This window comes from Triturus cristatus, chromosome 6, assembly GCF_964204655.1.
Source record: "Triturus cristatus chromosome 6, aTriCri1.1, whole genome shotgun sequence".
In the NCBI taxonomy this organism is placed as follows: domain Eukaryota; kingdom Metazoa; phylum Chordata; class Amphibia; order Caudata; family Salamandridae; genus Triturus; species Triturus cristatus.
In genome coordinates, this window is record NC_140589.1 from 1035696038 (window position 1) to 1035708718 (window position 12681).

Genomic DNA, 12681 nt, shown 5'->3' on the forward strand with positions numbered 1-12681 from the left:
TGCCCATTTCTGGCAGCCTCCACCCTAAAGAAAATCCATCACCCTAAATAAAATTGTGCTAAAAAAATCCCTGGCGTCTAGTGGGCTTTCCGCACATTAGGGGCCAATGCCGCATCTGCCCCCGGGGGGGCAGAAAGGCTGTAATGGGGGTGGGTGGGGGCATTGGCGTGCCCGTTTGGGGCAGCCTCCAGCCTAAAAAAAACCTTCTAAAAACAAATCCCTGGTGTTTAGTGGGCTTTCTGCCCCCCCGAAGGGGCAGATTAGGGGCCAATGCCCCATCTGCCCCCCAGAGGGGGCAGAAAAACTAAACATTGCAGGGGTGGGGGCATGGGCATGCCTGTTTTGGGCATCCCCCACCCTTATTTTTACTTTCTAAAACAATCCCTGGTTTCTAGTGGGCTTTCCGCCCCCCGAAGGGGCAGATTAGGGACCAATGCCCCATCTGCCCCCCAGGGAGGGTAGAAAGGCTGTAATGATGGCGGGTGGGTGGGGGCATTGGCGTGCCCGTTTCGGGCAGCCCCACCCTAAAACAAAACTACAAACAAATCCCTGGTGTTTAGTGGGCTTTCTGCCCCACCTAAGGGGCAGATTAGGGGCCAATGCCCCATCTGCCCCCGGGGGACAGAAAGACTGTAATAATTGGGGGGTGGGGTGGGGGCATGGGCCTGCCTGTTTGGGCAACCCCCACCCCTATTTATTTTTTTTAATTCCCTGGAGTCTAGTGGGCTTTTTGCCCCCCCCCGGGGGGGCAGATTGGGGGCCAATGCCCCATCTGCCCCCCGGGGGGACAGAAAGGCTGTAATGGTGGCGGGTGGGTGGGGGCATTGGCGTGCCCGTTTCGGGCAGCCCCACCCTAAAACATAAACTAAAAACAAATCCCTGGTGTTTAGTGGGCTTTCTGCCCCCCCGAAGGGGCAGATTAGGGGCCAATGCCCCATATGACCCCAGGGGGGCAGAAAGACTGTAATAATTGGGGGGTGGGCAGCCCCCACCTCTATTTTTTTATTTTTATTCCCTGGTGTCTAGTGGGCTTTCTGCCCCCCGGGGGGGCAAAAAGACTCAATGGTGCCAAAGTAATTGGGGGGGAGCAAAGGCCCTTGTCCAAGGGGTAGCTCCCCCCTCCCTGGTGTCTAGTTGGTGGATCCCTGCTTGGGGATCGCCCTCCTGTGGCGATCCCCAAGCAGGGATCCACTGGGGAGGAGTACTATTGGAAAGGGGAGATTCTCCCCTTTCCAACGATACCTCTCCCATCTTTTTACGTGCTCAAGGGGCTGAGATAGCCCCCTGAGCACGTAGAAAGTGAAACTGAAATGAGCTTCTTGGCTCATTTCAGTTTCAGTGTAATGACGTCGGCGTGATGTGCGCTCCAATCGTCATTACACGGAAAGCAGGGGGGGGGGCCTCAGGGGCTGGGGAAGCTCTTCCCCAGCTCCCGAGGCTATTTTGAATGAAAGGGAATCCCTCTGGTGCCCGCACCAGAGGGATTTCCTAGGGAATGCCTCATGACGAGCTGGACTCGTCATGGGCACACGAGAACTGTGTGTCATGACGAGTCCAGCTCGTCATGGGCATTCAAGGGGCTAGACACTTGGTGTACAAAACAATAATCTGCAAATCCTCAAGCTTTTCTGTCAGCGCGACTCACACCAAAAGGCAAATGAGAATCGAACATACAATTTTTTGTTGACCAATCCTAAAACAGCTTTCACTCAGTCACCCAATCAGATTCCAGCTCACGCTCGTGGTTTGACCAATACCGACGCGGCCTTTTTGATGTCGTCAGTTCTGCTCCTTTCTACTGACCCCTCCTTTACAATTTGCGTCAGTCACACGCCCGCTGTTTCAGCCTATCCCAGTGCGACTCTCTGTGACGTCACTGCAACTCTGGCAACTGACCCTCCCTTTACAAGGTAATACAAAAACGTATTTCTTTTACTTTTCTTTAAATTAACCCCTTCAGTGCGGCGCGGATTTCCACGCTGTGCTGAAGGTTCTGTGCGCGGGCGAGGCCATGACGGAGCGGTTCCATCATGCGCACCGCGCAACCGACGCGCATGACGGAACCGCTCCGTCATGCGCATCGAAAGGGTTAAATTAGTTAATAACAACATAAAAACATTCATTACTCTGCCTGTTCCACTAAACAAAGGATAGATTTCCAACTTATTCTGGAGTCTCTGAATTTCTCCTCTTTCACTGCGAATAAAAACCTCGATTTACCCTTCATCCAAGCTCAAGAGATCCTGTTACTCCTTCAGTGTTACCCTTACTATACCTATAAAAGTATTCCAATGGTAATGCTGTGATCTGTGGGCCCTTGGGTGGGACTCTATGTAACTGGGCTAGAAGAGATCGAACTACAAATTCATTATTAAAATTTATCACCACACAGTCACCCTGTATTACTTTACTGGACGAGCCCTGCCACCCTATCTTTCTGGCCATAATAATTTTATTGGACAGCGGGCTACACCCTCGCCCCACATAGATTAGATGGCGCGACAACCAGTGGAGGGATGTGTCCATTAGTTGGTTTGTCCTTTCTTTCTGATCCTCCCTCAAGGTCAGTAAATTTGCTAAAACCAGTATGAGTGAGGAAGCAGCCAGTGGAAGGTGCAAGGACTGGTACGAGGTAAGGCGCTTCCCCACCTTGGTCTTTCTGACCTCCTAGGATCAATGCTCCCCCTGTCTCCAAGTGGTGATGCCACCAGTCTATTTGAAATATTGTTTGGAATACTACTAGCATGTGGCTTTGGTATTATCTCTTCCGGTAGCTTCTCAGAGAGCTCAATGCATTGTGGAAGGAGCGTTTTGGCATGAAGGTGGGAGCTAGTTTCCGAGTTGTGGTTTGGGCTTGTGACCAGGCCCAAATTACTATGGGAATGATATTGTTGATGTTACTCAGTTTCAGTTCCCAATAGCTGGGTCCCCACCTGTGGGTGTGATACAAGACCAGGCCCATCCCGGGAGGTAAAAGTTCAAAAGGACATAAGTTATTAATGCCCTGGTCCTCAATGCGAGATAGTCTCTCTTCAATCTGTGTTAATTTAGGTAGGAGGTGACTCAGCAGTGAGGTGACCATAGTTTCTAATTTCTTTCACATGTCATTATCATTCATCTGTAGGGGCGGGGTAGGAGGATTGACAGTTATCAAGCCAGTTTCATTAGGTATATTTCCCCTTGATTTTACTACTCGGGTAACTTTCACAGGCTTCTGCTTCTGTGACCCACCACCCCTTCTTCTTTTAATTGGCTGTTCAATGTTGGTGTCTTAATGCATTCGCAAAGCCAGACCCCTGGTAGATATGTTGGAGCTGGTAGATGTTGCAGGGGAGAGTTCATGATGAACAGTCGCTGCATGCTCTAGTGATGCTATTAAGGGGGCTGTGTGGGGACATTGTTCCTGCTTTGGACTCCTAACCAAGAGCGCTTCTGAGAAATCAGGAGTTCCAAAAATAGGTGCCGCTCTGTTAGTTCAATTTCATGGGTAAGAACTGACTCAGCCCTTGTTAAAAATGCATCAAGAGTTCCTGTTAGTTCACCACCCGCCTGCTCACTTTGACCTTTACATTTAACCATTCCTTTAAATGGAGCGATAGGTTAGAAGTAGACAAATACATTTTAGCACAATACCTTACAAAAGACCCAGTGGTTAGAGCGGCTCCGACGGGTGTGTACGGGCCAACCCTTGGCCCGGGCGCGGCCCTGGCACGTCCCCCATGCACATCACGCACAACGGGGATGCAACGCACTTTTGAGGATGTCGGGATGTGTAGTCCTCCCCAGCGGTGGCTGCACATGCCACAGCTTTCTCTCTGTGGGCTCCCCGATTCAGACCAGCAAGTGGCTACACTGCCGTAGGGATGGGACGCGCTTTTGAGCACAGCCTGGAATGGAGGATGTCGGGATGTGTAGTCCTCCCCAGCGGTGACTGTACATGGCATGGCTTTCTCCTCACGGGCTCCCCGATTCAGACCAGCAAGCGGCTACCCAAGCTGAATAAAAAATCCAGCTAGATTTTGGGTTGAACTCCTGGTAACTCCTGGAAACATGAAGGCTTTTAACATAAAAGGCTAGAAGAGGGCCATCACTGGTGAAAGTGTGATGGGGGAAGGCAGAAGGGAAAAGGAAACATAGTTACATGTGAAGCTAGTGGTAAGAACAAGAGGGTAAGACAGGGCACCAGAGGGAGCAACAAGGGCACAAGATGTATGTTAGACCTGACATCCTTGGCGTGGGTTTTTCCCCTATCTTTTGCCTCTGCTACCTGGATTTTTGATGCTGTGCTGGATTTCGATTTGCTGGTTTAGATGCTTTGGACACTCTGTCACTGCTAATCAGTGCCAGAGTGTAAGTGCTCCCTGTGTAAAATATCGCAGTGATTGGATATACCTGATTGGCTCATCTGTATCACCATGAAGTCCCTAGTAAAGTGCACTGTGTGTGCCAGGGCTGGTGATGACGGATGCTACTAGTGGGTCTGCAGCGCAGATTGCGCCACCCACCTGTGTAGCCCTAAAACAGTGTCTCAGGCCTGCCGCTGCAGGCCTGCCTGCGGTCCCCGGACTGCCATGTCCCCCTGGCCAGTGTCCACACTGGCCGGGCCTAACCCTTCCCTTTTCATACACATCAGTCATCCCTATGGAAGGCCCAAGGTACCCCCCTGGGCAGGGTGCAGTGTATGTAGAAGGTAGAGCATGTACTAGTGCAGGTAACATGTTCTGGTAGTGAACACCGGCCATTTTGTGTGTTCACTACTGCAAGGCTATCTTGTTCCATAGGCTAACATGAGGGAGGCGGGTGCCGATGGCTATCCGCCTATCTTCTCATACGAACAAGATAAGACATGAGTGTTTGATATCCCTGAGCTCAGCATTTAATAACACATCTTTTAGGAGAGATTGTTTTTAAATCCTGAGTTGGAGAACAGTACTTTTTAGAGAGTAGCTGTTCTCTTGTCTGACCCTTCTGTGTGCATGGGCGCGCTTGTGGATTGACTGTCTGGTTTGAGAGTGACAGGGGCTGGGGATCCCCCGGGAGGTTGGACGAGTCAGCCCTCTGCTGAATGGCGACAATCGCAAGGAGAGTGGAGGGAGGAGATAGCACCTGGGATTGAATAGGGCTGTGCCTGCCTGCCACTCCGCTGGCTCCACCTCCTGCTGGGCGGCTGACGACTCTGCCCCTCGCTCTGAAAAGAATGTAGCGACCAGGAAAACAAAGTGCTCCAACAACACCCAGAACTGGATCAGACCGGGCTCAGGACCCACTTGCACAAAGACTTCAAAGACTTTTAGGGGTATAAGTACAAGACCCCCGACAACAGATTTTTAGATTCGACCATCAAGAGGAACCTCTGCTGAAAGACGGACCGCTGAAGAACTAAAGGAAGATTGCCGTGCTGTGTGCTCTAAAGGCTGACCTGTTCTGCTGTGCAACTGAAGCTGAGGAGGAGAAGGGGTCTTGCTGTGTGCTGACCCTATCCACTTGACCAAACAAGACTTTGCTGTGTGCTGTGTCTTCAACTGAATCTCCAAGGGCCTGAGAAGAGCTGGCCTCCTGTTTCGCAACCCAGGGATAGAAAGGTTGCCAAGAACTCAAGACTCTGCTGTGTCCCACCTGCGCTGCTGTGTGCCGCAGGGACCGTGGACTGTTCTACCAAGCTTCTCAACATCTGCCTGTGAGGTGGGCTGGCTGCTCTCTGTCTTGCTGGAGAGTACCGCACCGAGCCGGGCCTGACACCGGTTGCCGCATCAAGAAGATCGACGTGCTCATCGGCACGTGCCTTGCCGCGACCCGGAGGCCTGACGCAGACCGAGAGTCGTATTTCCCTGCTCTACGAAGCCGCGCAGTGAGTGGCTGACTCCGGTGACGTCGACATCGTCACTGGGGGCTCGTCGAGGGAGTTGTGGAATCCTTGCATCGAACAGCCCGAGGAGCGCTCGTGCAACGAGCGCAGTGACACCGCCGGAGCAACGTAGCTGCCTAAAACATCGAGAGCCTACAAATTGATTCATTCTCAGTGAGTATCGAATCACTCAAGAGACTAGAGACTATCGTCTGACGATCCCGACCAACCAAGAAAGCGATTGTTGTGTAAACCTGTGATGCTTGATTTCAACTGCGGAAACTAGATAAAGATATATTATTTTTGATATAACTCACCTGTGTGGTCTAAGTTTGTGGTGTGCGGAGGGGGGATCATTGTGGTGTCTACGTGCAAATACCTTACACATTGCCTTGGGGATAAGCCTGACTGCTCGAGCCAAGCTACCTAGAGGGTGAGCAGGGGTTATCTACCGTGTGTGTCCCTGTACCCTGACTAGAAGCAAGGGTCCCTATTTGGTCTAAGGTGTATGCCTCTGCCAACTAGAGACCCCCAGATCTAACATTGGTGGTCAGCGGTGCGGATTAGAACCAGTATTTGCACTTGACCTACAGTGATTCTTCGTACATCACTAATCTAGTAAGCAGTTGCATCGCACGAAGTTTTTTTTGCGAAGACTATTCTTGGAGGATCGACGAAGCATCATGTCTCAGAATGGAGTAGGCGAGGAGTCGGAATTGCAATTTGAAGTGAAAAAGTTGCTCGAGTATAAGAAGGAGCAACTAAAGCAATTCTGCAAGCAGCTTGGATGCCCAGCGAAGGGCAGCGCCAACAAGACGGAGCTACAGAAAGCTCTAAGGGCCTGGTGGGAGGCCAAGAATGGCGCAACCGAGGAAACTACGGAAGGGGATGGCACACCGGAGGACGGATTTGGATCCGATGATCTGCCAGTGAACAGGCCAGCGTCGAGGGCTGGCAGCACCCATTCCAGTAGGAGCCTCTCTCCAGAGGAGCTGGAGGAAAACCAAAGGGTTAGAGCCCATGAGATTGAACTTTTTAAGCTCAAAGCTCAAGCGGAAGAAAGGAAACTGCGCCTTGACAGTGAGAAAGAGGCGGAGGAGAGGAGGAATGCTCTTGCTTTGGAAGAGAAGAAACTCCAGTTGGCTCATGAGTTGAGCATGAGGGAGCTGGACATTAAAGCCAAACAGGTGGCGTCCAGTCCGAATGGTGGCAGCGCACAACCAGTACAGGCGGGTAAAGTATACATACCGAAAGATTTGGTGCAGAATTATCAGAGGGGTGAGGATATCTATGCGTGGTTTAGATCCTATGAGCTTGCCTTGAAGATGAATGAAGTGCCTGAGAAAAGTTGGGGAGCGGGTTTGTGGAAGCATTTTGAGGCCTCTGGGAGGGATGTCTTAGCACCCTTAGAAGCAGCAGGGACCTTAACCTACCCCACGATGAAGGAGGCCTTATGCCTCAGGTATGGGCTTACACCAGAACAGTACCGACAGAAGTTTAGGAACTTCAAGAAACTTGATTCGAGTACGTGGGTGGAGTGTGTGAGTATGTACACGCGTGCACTGGAAGGTTGGATAAAGGGCAGCAAAGTTACTGATTATGTGGGGTTGTGTCACTTGATTAGTTGGGAGCACTTGAGTAGTCTATGTGTTCCAGAGCTGCGCCAGCATCTTTTAGACAGCAAGTTAACTGATCCCAGTGAGCTTGCTAAAGAGGCCGACCGCTGGACTAGCACCAGGGTCAACAAAGGGGTGGTAAGTATGCCAGCCAAGGGTGGACAGGGTCCCCAGCAGAAGAGTGGGGAGGACAAGGGTAACAGTAAGGAGTTCTCTAAAGGGCCCCAAAACAGTTCCCAGGAGAAGGAGTCCCGGGCCCCCAAACCGAAGCGGTCCTGGCCCCCTAAGGGCAACAGACCACCGCCTACTTGCTATGCTTGTAGGGAAGTGGGGCACATCGCCCCTAAATGTCCCAACAAACCCCCAGCACCAGCGGCTGCTCCAGTCCCAGGGTTAGCTAGTGTCGCTTTGGGAGGGGATTTGATTTCCAGTGGGGAAGAGGGATTAGCTATGATGACCCTTGTCTCGTTAGGAGACCAAGAGATGGTCCGGGATGCCTTGATACCCGCTAACACTAAGAAATACGGGCAGAAGGTGACCATCAATGGGAGGGAGATAGAGGCTCTGAGAGACACCGGGGCTAGTGTGACATCTGTCAGGTGTCAGTGGGTGTCTGAAGAGCAAGTCATTCCCAATGTGCTCCGCCCAGTAGTGGCAGCTGACACTTCAGTTCGCCTCTGCAAGATGGCGCGTGTTCCCTTTACATGGGGGGGAGTCTCTGGTACCTTGGAAGTCTGTGTCAGTGATGCCTTACCGGTAGATTGTCTGTTGGGTAACGACCTGGAGAGTTCTCCATGGAAGGACGTAGAGCACAGAACTCACTTGGAGATGCTAGGACTGCCAGCGTGGATCTGCGTATCCACACGTGCCATGACAGCCAGTAAGGGTGAATTAGCAGAGCTGGAGCCTGGAACAATGGCCCAGGAACCTGCCAGGAGAGGAAGGGGCAGAGGGCGCGGGAAACCGGCCCCCGCTGTTCCCACGGTCCAGGAGGAAGCAGAACCTGAGGGGGATGCCCTGGAACCTACAGGGGAGCAGGTGGCCGAACTGGGGGAGTTGCCTGAGCTGACCCATTGGCAGCAAGAGGGTGGCCCCTCCAGGGAGGAATTCTGCCAGGCTCAGAAGGAGTGCCCTTCTCTCATTGGTGTGCGGCAGCAGGCTGCAGACCAGGCAGCAGGCCTAGGGTCCAAGGAACACTTGATCTACTGGGAAGATGACTTACTGTATAGTGAGCCTAAGTTCGCTGAGCCCGGTGCAGCCCGTGTGCTGGTGGTACCCGGGCGCTTCAGGAACTTCTTACTGGGTCTGGCTCACGACGTGCCTCTCGCAGGACATCTGGGGCAAGACAAGACCTATCACAGGCTTGTCACCCACTTCTACTGGCCCCAGATGAAGAAGCACGTCGGTACCTTTTGTAAGTCATGCCAAACCTGTCAAGCCAGTGGTAAGAGCGGAGGGAAGTGCGTGGCGCCCCTCCAGCCATTTCCTGTAGTGAGCACCCCTTTCGAGCGGGTGGGCATTGATATCGTAGGGCCCCTGGATCCCAAGACCGCCTTAGGCAACAGGTTTATCCTGGTCTTGGTGGATCACGCCACTCGGTACCCGGAAGCAGTCCCTCTCAGGACAATCACAGCCCCCGTGGTGGGTCGTGCATTGATGGGGATCTTTTCCCGTGTGGGGTTCCCTCGAGAGGTGGTCTCCGACCGGGGTACCAACTTCATCTCTAGGTACATGAAGTCTCTGTGGGAGGAGTGTGGAGTAACGTATAAGTTCACCACTCCTTACCACCCTCAAGGAAATGGGTTGGTTGAAAGGTTCAACCGCACCCTGAAGGGTATGATCATGGGCCTAGCGGAGCCCATGAGACGGAAGTGGGACGTCTTGTTACCATGCCTGTTGTTTGCCTACAGGGAGGTGCCCCAGAAGTCCTTAGGGTTCAGCCCCTTTGAACTGCTGTATGGCCACCCTGTTAGAGGACCTCTCACACTGGTGAAGGAGGGGTGGGAGAAATCCCGTGGGAAGACCCCCCAGGATGTGTTCAGCTATGTGCTGGCCATCCGCAACCAAACGCAGCGCTTCAGGAAGCTCGCTCAGGAGAACCTAGAAGCCAGCCAGGAGGAGATGAAAAGATGGTACGACCAGAATACCACTCTGGTAGAATTTCATCCCGGGCAGAAAGTGTGGGTAATGGCGCCGGTGGAGCCTTGTGCGCTCCGTGACAAGTGGACCGGGCCATATGAGGTGGTAGAGCGCAAGAGTGAGGTGACCTACCTGATCAACATGAAGACTCCTAGGCAGCCCCTTAGAGTCTTGCATGTAAACCGCCTCAAACCCCACTTCGAGAGGTCTGAAGTGACGATGCTCATGGCTACCGACGACGGTGGGGAAGAGGATAGTGATCCTCTCCCTGACCTCCTGGCAACCAAGGAGCAAGACGGGTCAGTGGATGGTGTGGTCCTCTCGCCCACCCTGACCCCAGAGCAGCAGAGCGACTGTCGCCAGGTGTTGGGTCAGTTTGCCTCCCTGTTCTCCCTGACACCAGGTGTCACCAATTGGTGCGTCCATGATGTGGACACTGGAGATAGCCTGCCTGTGAAACAGAAGTTTTACAGAGTAGCTGACAAGGTCAGGGCCAGCATCAAGGAAGAAGTTTCCAGGATGTTGGCGTTAGGGGTAATTGAGCCCTCTAGCAGTCCCTGGGCTAGCCCAGTGGTCCTCGTTCCCAAGAAATCTGCTACACCCGGTGGCCCGTCAGAACTTCGGTTTTGCGTGGACTACCGCGGGCTCAATGCGGTCACCAAGACTGACGCGCACCCCATCCCCAGAGCTGATGAGCTCGTGGATCGGTTAGGAGCTGCCCGGTACCTCAGCACCTTCGATTTGACTTCGGGGTACTGGCAGATTGCCTTAACTGACGGGGCCAAGGAGAGGTCGGCATTTTCAACGCCAGAGGGGCACTTCCAGTTTCGAGTCATGCCCTTTGGATTGAAAAATGCCCCTGCCACCTTCCAGAGACTGGTCAACCGGGTACTGACCGGGCTGGAGCAATTCAGCGCCGCATACCTGGATGACATTGCTGTGTTCAGCTCCACTTGGGAGGAACACTTGCAACACCTCTGTGAAGTGTTGAGGGCGCTGCAGAAGGCAGGCCTCACTATCAAGGCTAGTAAGTGCCAGATAGGGCAGGGATCAGTGGTGTATTTGGGACACCAGGTGGGGAGCGGCCAGGTGGCGCCCCTACAGGCGAAGATCGATACCATTCTGGCTTGGGAACCCCCCAAGACGCAGACAGAGGTGAGGGCCTTTCTAGGACTCACCGGGTATTACAGACGGTTCATCAAGGGATACGGCACCATTGTTGCCCCCTTAACGGAACTAACCTCTAGGAATCAGCCCAGGAAAGTGAATTGGACCGAGGCCTGTCAAACTGCTTTTGATGCCCTGAAAACTGCAATGTGCACAGCACCGGTGCTTAAGGCGCCTGACTTTTCGAGTGAGTTCGTAGTGCAGACAGACGCTTCAGAGCAAGGCGTGGGAGCAGTACTCTCACAGATGGACGACGAGGGCGGGGACCAACCCGTAGCTTTCATTAGTAGGAGGCTACTTCCCAGGGAACAGAGGTGGAGCGCTATTGAAAGGGAAGCATTCGCTGTGGTCTGGGCCCTGAAGAAGCTGAGGCCCTACCTGTTTGGGACTCACTTCCGTGTTCAGACCGACCACAGGCCCCTCAGATGGTTAATGCAGATGAGGGGTGAGAATCCAAAACTGTTGAGGTGGTCCATCTCCCTACAGGGAATGGACTTTACGGTGGAACACCGTCCCGGTACAGAGCACGCCAATGCTGATGGTCTGTCCAGGTTTTTCCGCCTTAGCGATGAGAACTCCCAAGAGGGTGGGTAGTTCTCCCCGCTTTCAGCTGGAGGGGACACGTGTTAGACCTGACATCCTTGGCGTGGGTTTTTCCCCTATCTTTTGCCTCTGCTACCTGGATTTTTGATGCTGTGCTGGATTTCGATTTGCTGGTTTAGATGCTTTGGACACTCTGTCACTGCTAATCAGTGCCAGAGTGTAAGTGCTCCCTGTGTAAAATATCGCAGTGATTGGATATACCTGATTGGCTCATCTGTATCACCATGAAGTCCCTAGTAAAGTGCACTGTGTGTGCCAGGGCTGGTGATGACGGATGCTACTAGTGGGTCTGCAGCGCAGATTGCGCCACCCACCTGTGTAGCCCTAAAACAGTGTCTCAGGCCTGCCGCCGCAGGCCTGCCTGCGGTCCCCGGACTGCCATGTCCCCCTGGCCAGTGTCCACACTGGCCGGGCCTAACCCTTCCCTTTTCATACACGTCAGTCATCCCTATGGAAGGCCCAAGGTACCCCCCTGGGCAGGGTGCAGTGTATGTAGAAGGTAGAGCATGTACTAGTGCAGGTAACATGTTCTGGTAGTGAACACCGGCCATTTTGTGTGTTCACTACTGCAAGGCTATCTTGTTCCATAGGCTAACATGAGGGAGGCGGGTGCCGATGGCTATCCGCCTATCTTCTCATACGAACAAGATAAGACATGAGTGTTTGATATCCCTGAGCTCAGCATTTAATAACACATCTTTTAGGAGAGATTGTTTTTAAATCCTGAGTTGGAGAACAGTACTTTTTAGAGAGTAGCTGTTCTCTTGTCTGACCCTTCTGTGTGCATGGGCGCGCTTGTGGATTGACTGTCTGGTTTGAGAGTGACAGGGGCTGGGGATCCCCCGGGAGGTTGGACGAGTCAGCCCTCTGCTGAATGGCGACAATCGCAAGGAGAGTGGAGGGAGGAGATAGCACCTGGGATTGAATAGGGCTGTGCCTGCCTGCCACTCCGCTGGCTCCACCTCCTGCTGGGCGGCTGACGACTCTGCCCCTCGCTCTGAAAAGAATGTAGCGACCAGGAAAACAAAGTGCTCCAACAACACCCAGAACTGGATCAGACCGGGCTCAGGACCCACTTGCACAAAGACTTCAAAGACTTTTAGGGGTATAAGTACAAGACCCCCGACAACAGATTTTTAGATTCGACCATCAAGAGGAACCTCTGCTGAAAGACGGACCGCTGAAGAACTAAAGGAAGATTGCCGTGCTGTGTGCTCTAAAGGCTGACCTGTTCTGCTGTGCAACTGAAGCTGAGGAGGAGAAGGGGTCTTGCTGTGTGCTGACCCTATCCACTTGACCAAACAAGACTTT